This window comes from Lissotriton vulgaris, unplaced genomic scaffold (assembly GCF_964263255.1).
Source record: "Lissotriton vulgaris unplaced genomic scaffold, aLisVul1.2 SCAFFOLD_265, whole genome shotgun sequence".
In the NCBI taxonomy this organism is placed as follows: domain Eukaryota; kingdom Metazoa; phylum Chordata; class Amphibia; order Caudata; family Salamandridae; genus Lissotriton; species Lissotriton vulgaris.
In genome coordinates, this window is record NW_028243230.1 from 1,552,929 (window position 1) to 1,565,316 (window position 12,388).

The window sequence follows — 12,388 nt, forward strand, 5'->3', positions numbered from 1 at the left end:
TTGTTTTCATTTTTAATTATTATGTATGCATATGCACAATGGCACTCACCACATGGGAAGGAAGTCGGAACGGGAAACCAAGAATCAGGCGTGAGCGCTCTCACTGCACAGGACCATCTCTTCCCAGAGCAAGGGCAGATGGCACGGCGACATCGCAGTCCCACCTGCCCCATCACAGTCAGGCACGGGTTGCCAAACGCAGCTGCAAGAAGAGCTCAGAGCATCCATAGAAGCACCAAGCACCTGCACGCCACTGCCAATGGACCCGAGCCGGCGCACAAGGAGGCATGCATGAGCTGAGCATCCCGGGTGACAGGGTAAAGGAGTCCCGGCGCATGGCGCAACACAAACCACCTGAACCCCCAGACTAGAGAGCTTCTTCTTCACCCCTCAGAAACCCGCCTCCTTAATGAAATCCCCCTCACTCCGAAGCCGGCAGAGACAGGCAACATTTAAATACTTAAGTATAATTTACATGCGATATGCGATAATAATACATAATAAAATATTATATAAAACTTACCTTGGCTTCCCGCGCTGACTCCTGAGACTGCAGACTTCCGACTCCCGCCATCCTGGATTTTGAATACGTCTGACGTGGTCTGGGCTCTCGTCAACAGGAAGGCTGCAGGCAACCTCCCTCCCCTCCACCGCAGCCAGCACCGATTGGTTCGGACGGCTGCCCCAACAGCGTCATTTCTCTCAGTCTGTATACTGCAGAGAACGGAGAGGAGGAAGCGGAGTACTTAATCGCTGTATCCTATCTACTTTATCAGAGAGCATTGCAGTGGCATTCCTAGCTTCAGTTAAATCTGTTTGCATCTGAACAATAACCCTCATTAAATCATCCATGGTGGCCATAATGTCAAAACTCTCAGACCGGGAGGAATATTATTCGTGGGCTCACTATTCTGTCAGGTTGCTTCTTCCTCAGGGTCTCGAGTGATGAAATAAGGGGCCCACCTCTCAATACCTCCAACTCTGATTGTAATGATTACACAGAGTATTGAAGTGATTAGGCGGGGGAAAGGGAATTAGGAAGGGAACAGCTGGGAAGGAGATCTGAAAAGGAAAGTTACTCGCAAACAAAAATACATGCACTTTCCTACGCACAAAGACGTAAATTAGGACATCAGATTCTGTCCTTCAATCAGGAACTAGCTTAAGAGCTTCGTGGCTTGCGTTTATTCAGACAATCAGACTCTTAGTTGACCTTTCTTAGATCCGCTATATTGTGGCGATAATACTTCACTTCAGTATCAACTGCTCAAAGGCATAAGCGGCAGAATTTGGTTTAGGTCTTTCTATGACTAGGTTTTCAATCACCTAAACAATCCGTGTCTTATATTTCCTTATTTTATGTTACTTTAAAAGTGTTCCCAAAAACATTCATGGACCTACTATAGAACAAGAATCGCACTCGTGAATAAGGTAAATGATCTTGAAAATCAAATTGAATGTTCCTAATAATTCACTGAAATGGTTTTAACAAGATTCGCAATCTTACCTGTAGAGTACGACCTACTCTACTTCTGAATCTGGGTTAGTGACAGGTAATCCCCCCAAAAGCTAGCCTCACCGGGAGCCCATCAAGAAGAGAAGTCTCCGCAGATTCTAAACTCCTCCTGCAGCTCAGCGAGCGTTGTAACAGTCTTCAGGCACCCAGAACTCTCCACTGATCAAAAGAAGAAAGCTGGCCTCGCAGAGAAACGGAGCCCCAAGATCCTCTTCCTCCTTCACCAAAAGACGCTGAATAGTGAGCACGGGGAACTGGGCGTGGCCGCTGACGTCATCGTAGGCACGCCCGTGCCGACCCTCGCGCGAGATGCCTACCCTTGCGCACGGTGCCGCACCTCGTGACGCTGAATAGTGAGCACAGGGAACTGGGCGCGGCCGCTGACATCATCGTAGGCACACCCGTGGCGCCCTCGCGCGAGGTGCCGGCGCCCTCGCGCGAGGTGCCAGCGCCCTCGCGCGAGGTGCCGGCGCCCTCGCGCGAGGTGCCAGCCCTGATGGCGGGTCAGAGGTCACTAGCCCCACCTCAGCTGACTACGCGTGGAAGAAGTGCACCCATCCTCCTCTGTTTCGCACATCCGTCAGAGCATCCGTCAAAGCGCAAGTTGCAATAAACTGGGAAATAGCACTGCCGCGCCTCTGCAAGCCTCCGTAATCCCCATAGCCACTTCAGTTCACGAAGCTCGATCACAGCAGAAAGCACCTCAGGGCGCCCTCACCCGTTAGCGACTCCTCCTCTGAAGCTGTAATGGACCGGAAAATAGCACCGCCGTGCCTCTGCAAGCCTCTGTTGCCTCCGCGGTACCTCCAGTTAACGAAACGCCTCGGACACCTCAAAAGACCCGCGGGAGCAGCAAGGTTAGAGATGCCGCACCTCGAGCGAGATTTCACGCGTAGTCAGCTGAGGTGGGGCTAGTGACCTCTGACCCGCCATCAGCACCCGGCAACTTCTGAGGGCTCTTGCTCGTGTCGCGCTGGAGCGCATTAACGAGTAAGAGTCTGGTTATTCTTTCTGCCCCAATTTCTGCTGAGCTGCTCCGGGGGGCCTTTGCTTATATGCTCATGAGGAAACGAGCGGGCATTTTACTTTGCTTCTTGGGTTGCTTTCACCAACAGGAATGGGTGTTCCAAGCCAGCAACCCTACTATTAGTTTTGGTATTTGAATAACGCTTAGAGGAGCCGTTGCTAGGCTCGGATCACTATCTGGTGAACTGCTTCAGCCCCAGGACCTACACTGACCCCATAAGGCTCTCCACTGCCCTACCTGGGCTGCGTCCTTTTGCTCCCTCTGCTCCTGTTCTCACCACTGGTCTCCCCCTGCCGCTACAGCCCTGTCCATCTTCGCGTGGCCGCAGTGCGGGGAGACTGCAACCCCCAGGAGGCATAGCCGCAGGCAGGCAGCCGCTCCACCGGACATCCGCGCCTGGAGGCGCTTCAAATGGAAGACTCTATCCCACCGTGAGGGCAACAGCTTGTGTACCCTTCTACCAGCGGGTCCCAGCAGGTGCCGTGAGGGGAACGGCAGCTGGGGAACACCGCCCATACCGACCACAACCACCACAGGGGCCCAGAAACTTCAACTCCCAGGTGCCCCGGCGGCCAGGTCGCGTCTCTGACGCCAGCACTTCGCCCGGAGGCGCCTGATAAGCGCTGAACGCCTCTCGCCCTGCGAGTCGCGCGCGGGAGCGCCCAAGAGAAGCCCGGGACAAGGGCAGGGCCAGCTGCGGCCACCAAATGCCAGAGGATGCCGGGACGGGGCACCCCCCCCTTGGTACTGAACTAAGAAAGGAAGAAAAAAGACAAAAAGGTACAGATACCCATTGACAATCCCCAGTTTCTTATAGGTCCTTCCCAAGCGTCACCATAGTGGAACTGTTTAACTATTTTGTGGTAGTTGATGCTGATTCAGTGTTAACCCATATAAGCTATTACGCTATGACCTGCAAGGGGAGTACCAGAAATATTTCCCCCCAGAGTGACTTGCTTAGGGGAACGATGGACTATTATATAAAGAGGGTAACACTTCCCATTGCCAGTGAACTAGAGAGAATAGAACGATCCCCAGTCATGGATAGTTCTCCCAGTATGTGTCCTCCTTCACAGACTGCAGATGCAGCTCCAGTTATATCACTACTGGAGGAACTAAACAAAATGTGTAAATCCACGTACGCTCCTGTGGAATCAGGAAATGTGCAAACTAGTGCTCCTATCTGCGCTATAGCAACGACTAGTCCTCGCTCCAGCAGTCAACTTCAACTAACTCAAAGTCTACAGGGTACTCCCCATATAACACAACCAAAAGTAAACTCACAATCTGCAGTGTCCCCCCAGGTCTTTTCTACGAAAAGGAAGAGATGGGGTCAAACAAATGGGGAGTCAGGACAAGCAACAAAAGCTAAACCCAAATCCCCCACTCCTAGCACTGCCACCTCGAAAGCACCTATCCAGGCTTCTTTATTGGCCTCGATCGAAAACATGATGAAGTCAATATTATCCCCACTGATTGAAAAAATGACTAGCTTAGGGGATAGGCTCACGGTTGTCGAGGAAGCAATTAAGGCCAATTTGTTACTTATAAAACTATGGCAGGACCCTCTCAACCACAGCGTCCAGCCTCCACAGAAATGCCTAAAACCACCACACAAAGTAAGACCACCTGTAATCCACTAGTAACCCCACATTTGAAAACTTTAAATTTCAAATCTTTATTTCGATCAATTGATCATAAAAGATATACAACAGTTAATCATCATTAAAAAAAATATTTAAAAAAAAAAAAGTTAAAACAAGAGTAACAGTGTATCAAAAACGTAGATAGCATAGGCAGGCCCATTCTGGACACGGTCTGGAGTCAGGTCCTGCGGCGGACGTGGAAGGGCACGAGGAACGCACGGTTTCAGCAGGTGCATTTCTTTATACTGCATAGGGCGTACTTGACTCCGGAGAGGATAAAACTGTACTTCCAGGTGCTTGACGCCGTGTGCCCACGATGCTTGGCGCCCGAGGTTGACTTGGATCACATGTTGTGGGGGTGTCCGTCACTGGGGACGTACTGGCCGGAGGTGGGGATGCTCTTGAATGCGGTGACGGATAGGGAGGTGGACTTTGATATGGCGGCATGCCTCCTGCTCTGGTTCCCGCATACAAAAAAGACGAGAATCACAAGTAAATTTATTGATTTGGGTCTTATTTTGGCACAAAGGGAGTTAACCTGGCACTGGAAGTCTAGGGAAGGCCCCTCAGTGAGGAGATGGACGAATGAGCTGTTGAAGTGGGCGGGCTGTGAAAGCATCATTAGAATGCGGCAGGCTACTAGACTTGGCAAGGAGAGCTGTTTGGACATGGCAAGAGCTTGGGAGATGGTGGTGCAAGCGTTGCGTGATTACATGGTGGGGGATGACGAGGAGGAGTGATGATCCATGCGGCTTCCATGCACTTTTAGCGATTGCGAACGACTCCTGGTAGAAGGCGAGCCTCTGAGATATCACGGATTTGGACAACCCGCATTAGCAGCAGCAGCAGTAGTTGGGGGGGGGGAGGGAGGGGGTGTGTGTTGAGGAGGGTAGCTCGACTTAGCGGCCCGGAACAGAATGGGAGGATAGCACGTGGGTTGGACCCAGGGAACCGGGGCTTCCGGGATAGCAGGCAGGCATTCTGACAGTGATACTGGGGAGGCCTGGGTGGGGGAATCTGGAGCGACTTGGTCGGAAGTGTGTTGGACGAGGTCTGAGCTGTTGACGGTTTCTCCCTGAAAATTCTGAGTTCGCTAGTTGTTACATGGGGGGGGGGGGGGTGGAGTTTTAGGGGAGGTAAAAGCAGATACTAAAAAGTGATGCTGATCGAAATACCTGGGAAAAGAGTACACGGAAGAATCTTACTGTAAAGGATAATCCTACAGCGCCGCCCAGCCTCCGGGATGTGGGCTAAATGGCTGTGTACGATATAGCTGTAACTTTTAAGATTGTGATGCTGAAAGTGTACTGATTGGCTGAAGATGTGGTCTTGTTTCTAACTCTGCAATAAAAATATATAAAAAAAAAAAAAAAAAAACAGTGTATCAAAAACGAGAGATTTTCAGTGGTCCCCTGCCATCTTTACATGTCAGGTTCTGGCATACCACATTGCTGTTAAAAATTTGGCCAGGGCAAACACCGTTTACGGGGATAAGTCTGTTTTTAAAACTCTAAATGCAGGAAGGAAAGTTCTGAATCCCAAGTTTCTCAATAGTGGGAGCAACCAATATCGTCTGCTTTTGAGGTAGGCTGGGCAAAAAAAAATGACATGAACTTCACTCTCTTTAGTATGAGCACAAGCAGGGCATAGCTCGGTAGACGGCTGTCCTGCCCACGCTTTAGTGAAAGTCTTTAGAGGGAGAGTCCCATACCTCCATTGTAAGAAAAGTTTCCTTGTTAAAACAGGAGCCATTACATCCAAAACGCTTTCGAAATTGTATAAGTCTTTGATTACAGTAAAGGCATATGTCAGAGAATTCTCTCGAGCACTGGCCAGGAGTCAGGTAAGCATTTTTTCATAATATACTCTGGAGAGTGCTTTCCTTGAAATCCTGATACTTGTACTTTCTGGGTGTGACCTAGGCATGGGCGGAAAATCCGTTCCGCTCGCGGATTTTGCGGATTTTCGGGAAATCCGCAATCCGCGAGATTTGCGAATCTCCCGCAAAATCCGCAAATCCGCGAGCAGCGGATTTTGCTCGCACTGCTCGCACTGTTCGCGTGAGTTCGCGTGAGTTCGCAACCCGCGAATAAGTGCAAAATTGCAGAAATACGATCTTAGCAAAACTGAAAGTAACTACTTACCAGGTTCAAAAGTTCAGGCTCATCATTAGTAGCCATTTCCTGTAGTGCTTCCTGAGGGGCCCCTCCAGAGTTCAGTTGCCAGTTGAAACTATTATATGACCCTGCTCTGAACCTCAGAATAGTTACACATATGCCACAAAGGTCCTGAATTACAGCTAAGGGAGACAAGCAGGAGCCAGGCTGGAAGTTAAAATCCATTATTCAGCCCCTAATTCATTATTGTCAGTTGGGGCAGGGCAGGTGTTGTAACTAATTTTGCAACAATGAAAGCACTTAGCAAGTGCAAAAGATCACTAATCAGGGCGCACTAAGGAAGCAGGTGCCAGCTAAAAAAATATTCTGTGACACATTAATCAGCCCCAAATTAATTCAGGTCACTTGAGGCAGGGAAGGTGTGCTTTGCTTTGCCGAAAATAATGTACACTGGACAACCAGAGGGTGTGGTGATGAAACAGAGGGTGGCATGGGTGGGCCAGAGGGTGGCATGAGTAGTCAGAGAGTGGCAGTGGTGACAGAGAGTGGCAGTGATGAAGAAGAGTGTCCCAAACAGGCTGGACACGTAGAAACAACAAGTTCGCGAAACTTGCGACCCGACAGGTAAGTTCGCAATTTGCGAAAGTGTACAAAACCCTCGCGAACTGGCAGAAACACGGGCGAACACAAAAAAAAAAAATCCGCAAATTCGCGGGAATTCGCGGATTTTGCGGATTGCGAATCCGCAAATCCGCAAAATTCGCGAACGCGAGATCCGCAAAATTCGCTCATGCTTAGTGTGACCACAGTTCTGGTAGTCCGAGGGTCTCACATGTTGTCTTAATGTAATTTAGCCAAGGTATCTTGGCAGCGTTAGGTAGAGTTAAAAATTCCAGCAGCTCAGATCGATAGGAAACAAGGTCCTGACTGCTCCAAATACGGCGCCAGAATGTTATAGGCTTTAGCCCTAGTTCCTCTCCGATGGGCCTCAGAGCCAAATCCAGTCTCAGGGGCAGGAGTGGAGTACTTGGTGGTAGGGCAGTGAGCTGTCTTATAAATTTATTTTCCATCACCTGTAGGTTGGAGGATGACGTGTGGCCCCACAACTCCCCCCCATAGATAACACCGCCCGAGCCTTCATTTTATAAATTTGGATAGCGGGGGACAAAGGGCGGAAAGTTGACTTTGACGCAATCCTCATGATGCCCCCGCCTTCTGGGCTAGCCTCGTATTGGCTTTTGTCTGGTGGGCCCCCCACGTCAAGTTTTGATTTAGCGTTAACCCCAAATACTCTATGGTGTGTACCCTTTCCAGACGCACAGGACCGAGTAGGGGATTTGGGCGCTTTGGGGACTTGGGATTTAAAATCATGAATTTAGTTTTTTGGGGGTTCATTTCGAGGCCCCTTTCTGTGCAGAAGTCCTGGAAGCCATTGAGCACCCTCTGTATGCCCATCAGGGTTTTAGATAGCAGCAGGGTGTCGTCCGCAAACATAATGGCGGGCACCCTGCTGCCGGTCAGTTTTGGGGCGTTGGTGTTGGCAATCCCGGTCAGGTGTGAGATTACCCCGTTCACAAAGAGGCACAACAGGGGAGGTGCAAGCACACAACCCTGCCTCACCCCTCTGCGAACGGGGAATCTTTCAGTCAGTTTTCCAATTCTCCCACATCTGACCCTTGCGAAGTTGTTATGGTGTAGTTTAAACAATGCGGGAAATCGGGATGCACACCCTTGTATTCAATTTTATCAAACTTGTCCATGCTTTTTAATGCGTGCAGCATTGGTGAAGTGCCTTGCCCTGATGGCACTGAAATAAACAATGTAGCGAGATGAGGCGAATTTTCACCCCAAACCAATTGCACAGCTTTGAACTGCCTCCTTGGCGAATTCATTTATCTGTTCAACCATCAGTTATTCATTTTCATCAATATACTCCAAAACTTTTTCTTTTACTTTATCCTTTTTGACTGATTTTATGCTCTACATACAGGGTTAATGTGGCTTTTTTTCAAGTTTCTCATGTTTAAACTGTGCCCATCCGAGCCTCTTGTAAAGACACTACTGATGCCATGGTTCGTTCCAAGCAGTGTTTATTAATAGCCCAATGCATTTCGGGCGGAATACGCCCTTCGTCAGGGGACACTGTAAAAGTAACAACAAAGCCATTACTGTCTGGTATAGTTACATTCAAAAAGTGAAATGTGCATTTTTTAAAAAACATTTTTATCCATGTAACAATAATTATCTATATGATGCATTTAATTATTTCAGCAAGAACTCGGTATGTGCAGTACATCTACGTTCCCTTTCTGCTTGGCAAACCATACAAACTTGGAACCCTTTTCTTGCATTGTGCTCGATGTCTCTTCTAGTAATTACAAGGTCTCTTATTATAGATATAGTCAAAAAGGATAAAGTAAAAGAAAAAGTTTTGGAGTATATTGATGAAAATGAATAACTGATGGTTGAACAGATAAATGAATTCGCCAAGGAGGCAGTTCAAAGCTGTGCAATTGGTTTGGGGTGAAAATTCGCCTCATCTCGCTACATTGTGTAGTTTAATTAAAATCGCAAGGATGTCTTTTGGGACGCCCAATTCTATCATTACCTCCCACAATTTTGCTCTTGGCACTAAGTCGAAGGCGGCACGCAGGTCCACAAAGACCGTATATAGGGTGCCGCCCTCGATAAGTGCCCTTCTCCAGTATATAAGATTTAATCTAAATACTTGGTCAATTGTGGAAACACCCCTCCTGAATCCAGCCTGGTACGGGCTGAGAGTGTCCGTTTCCTCCAGCCAATTCTGCAAGCGATTCAGTATTAATCTACCAAAAAGCTTCTGCGAGACATCAATGAGGCTTATGGGGCGATAGTTGGCTGGGAGCAGAGGGGATCCCTTTTTGAATATAGGAACCACCTCTGTGCCCAGCCAAGTATCTGGAACCTCGATGCCCCCAAGCACCGCATTAAATATCAGCAATAGATACGGTGCCCATATCTCTGGTTCCTGTTTGAAAAGGTCTCCAGGGACCCCATCCAACCCCGGTGCTTTACCTCCTGCCAGCCCCGTAATTGCATCGCGGACTTCTTTTAACAAGAATGGATCACCCGCCTGACCAGTCATAGCAATACCATTATGATTAGTGTGGGGCATGCCCTCCATTGAATATAGGGATTGGTAATGTTCCTGTCATAAGGCTGGGGCAATATTGGGTTCAATGGCAGAGGGGAGATCCTCTGACCCATGATTAACCACTCGCCAAAATTTGCGAGAATCTTTATTGGCTAATGCCTCAGACAGATCTCCCCAATGCTTTTGGTCCCATTCGGCCTTGGCATTTGCCAACAGTGTCCTGTAGGCCCGTCTTTTCTCTTGTATTATCTCGTGGCGTCCATGAGCCTTAATTGCAGATAAAAGTTCTCGTTTTGCTTCCCGGCATGCAGCATTGTACCAGGATTTATTGTTTAACACACTGGTTTTTGGTGGCGCTTCTGCAAATAGGTCTAACTGTAGTGTGTTTATTAGTTCTTTATGGGTTTGTCCCAGTGATTCTAAATTCCCTTGGTCATCTAGTTTATCGGCATGACCAAATGCCTTTTCGAGTACTGGGATTATTCTGGCGTAAAGCCTAGATAATTTTGCGTCATTTGTTGCCAGCTTCCCCCACCTCACTCTCCTCCTGTTGTTCTCTAAGAGTAGCCCAGTGGTTGCATTTCCGTTATCCGAACCCGTTTCCTCTATACCTGGAATGGCATATTCAAGTATGAGGGCGTTGTGGTCACTATCCTCTCTACTCAGTACCCTAAAATCAAATATTCGAGTCCAGTTTGATATTTGCACTAGAATGTAATCTAGTCTGGATTCACTGCCTGGTTTGTTGAAAGTACATTTACAGGGGTTGTCTGATTTTGTTCGCCCATTGCATGCTCTTAGACCATAATTAAGGGTCAATGCTGTAATTTGTAATGCAAGGGGCGTCCAGGCTCTTGGTGGGGGAGCCACCGTGTTTGGTATCAGGCAACTAGCGTCCTCCTCTAGGGAAGGTCCTTCCAACAAGCCAAGGAGTGGCTCGTAGTGGGAATTGAGGTCTCCTGCTACCAAATGCGGGAGATCCCTTGGGACATCGCTCAGGAAGACTGAGAGATCCTCGATCGTTTTCGATTCCCCAGATATAGGCACGGGTCTCGAATAAACATTTATGACCAACAACTTGACCAGGTTTGGCCATTCTAGGAGGACGGGTAAAATGTCCTCAGAATCCTCGACTAAGCACCTAGCCTTGCAACCCAGGTGGGAGGCAATCAAAGTTGCCAACCCTCCTGACGGACGTCCCTTGGCCCCCCCATTTTGCTTTTTTTGAGAAAACTTCGAAACCTGGGCACGTGAACTCCTCTCTTGCCCAGGTTTCCTGAAAAAGGCAGATTCCTTTGGAGCTGATGAGTGACAACCAATCGGGACATTCGATTTTATTACCAATACCCGCTACGTTCCATGAAATTATGTTGAGCGCAGCGGGCCTTGGAAGTGATAGCTCGGTGTTGAACAGGATGTTCTCTGTGGGGACGAAAGTAGGATTTGCCATTAAAGTTTGTGGCAATTCTCCTTGTTCAACCTCTGAGTTGGTAGTATTGTCCCCTATGTCGACTATACGACTAGGGTGGTCTTGGAAATGGTTTAGAGTATCGGGAGTGGTTTTTAATTGTATTTGTGGCTAGAGTTGATCTCCGGTGGTAGGTCTATCCTCACCATAATTTGCTATAGCAGGGTCGTCCACCGCCCCTATATTCGAATCAACCAGTCAATCAACCATTTCCAGGGTGCTATACCTATTTGAAATTGGAAGGTAGGCTGGGTGATGCAATCTATGTGGGCCAGGGACTCCTCTCGGTCTGCCACCCCATCCCCTTCTCCTTCTGGTGCTGTACTCCCACCCCTCCCCCTCTTCATGTAATGGTGGGTATTCAGGGAGCGTGTTCCTACGGTAATAAGGCTCCCTTCTCCCTACACTGTTGCTTTCCCACTCTCCCAATAGCTCCTGATGGTACCCCCATCTCGGGTCTTCAGATAGATAGATACTTGATGGGTAGAAGAACGAGAGGGGTAGGGCCTGGATTAAGTTCCCTTGGTCGTCCGGGGCCCAGCTACAAATGTACGAGGGTGTCCTTGGATCCCTAAAGCTGACCACGATGCAATCACCCCTAATTGTCTTTCTCAGGTTACCCACCCAGGCGACGCATCTCACCATGAGTACATCGCTAGTTGTTCCTTGCGGGAGGGGTCTGTATATGGACAGCCAGTTGATGACTTTGTTTTTAAGCGAGGTTGTCGTCTCAGTGGAGTTGGGAGATAGTTCGGGCACTCCTGCCAAAATCACTGTGTAGGAGGACGCCTCCGGAGGTAAGTTTACAGGTTTAGGCTTTCGAGTGTTAGTCTGGATGTTGTCCAGAGGCCTCGTAACACTCTTAACTCTGTCTGGGGGATCGGACTTATGTGTAGGTTTGCTAGTTGTGTTTGAAGTCATGGGAGTTGGTGTCTGAATTTGTGTGGGTGAGTGAGTTGCTGTGGATGGTATAGTTTTGTTTACACTAGCAGGGGCGTGCATCGTCTTGTTTTGGTTGCGTATAGTTTTTATATTTTGCGAGGTGGGGGGGACCAGTTTTCTTCACCAGGACTGTATGTTCTATGCTCTTTCTAAGCATGCTATCTGACCCCACTTTAGTGCCCTTGGTTTCTGACTTAAGACTATCTGCCAGCTGGACTGTTGATTTCTCGATATTGACCAGCCTTGCTTCGATCTTTATCAGTCTGGCTTCCAAGGGGCTTAAGTGTGACCTGATAAGTGTGCCTATATCACCAAGAGTTATATCCTCATTTGTGGAGTCTATGGAGATATCAGCTTGGTGGAGGAGTGGGTCTGTAGGTCGAGAGGCAGTTTTTCGAGTGTTCCTGGTATTCATGGGTGGTTGTTCCGAAGTGTTACCACCAAGAGTACCAGCGTCACCCACAAGTTTGGGCTCTGTTGTTTTTAGCTTACTACCTCCTTTGGGTTGCCCTGCTTTCTTCGTTTTTTTGAATGGCTCC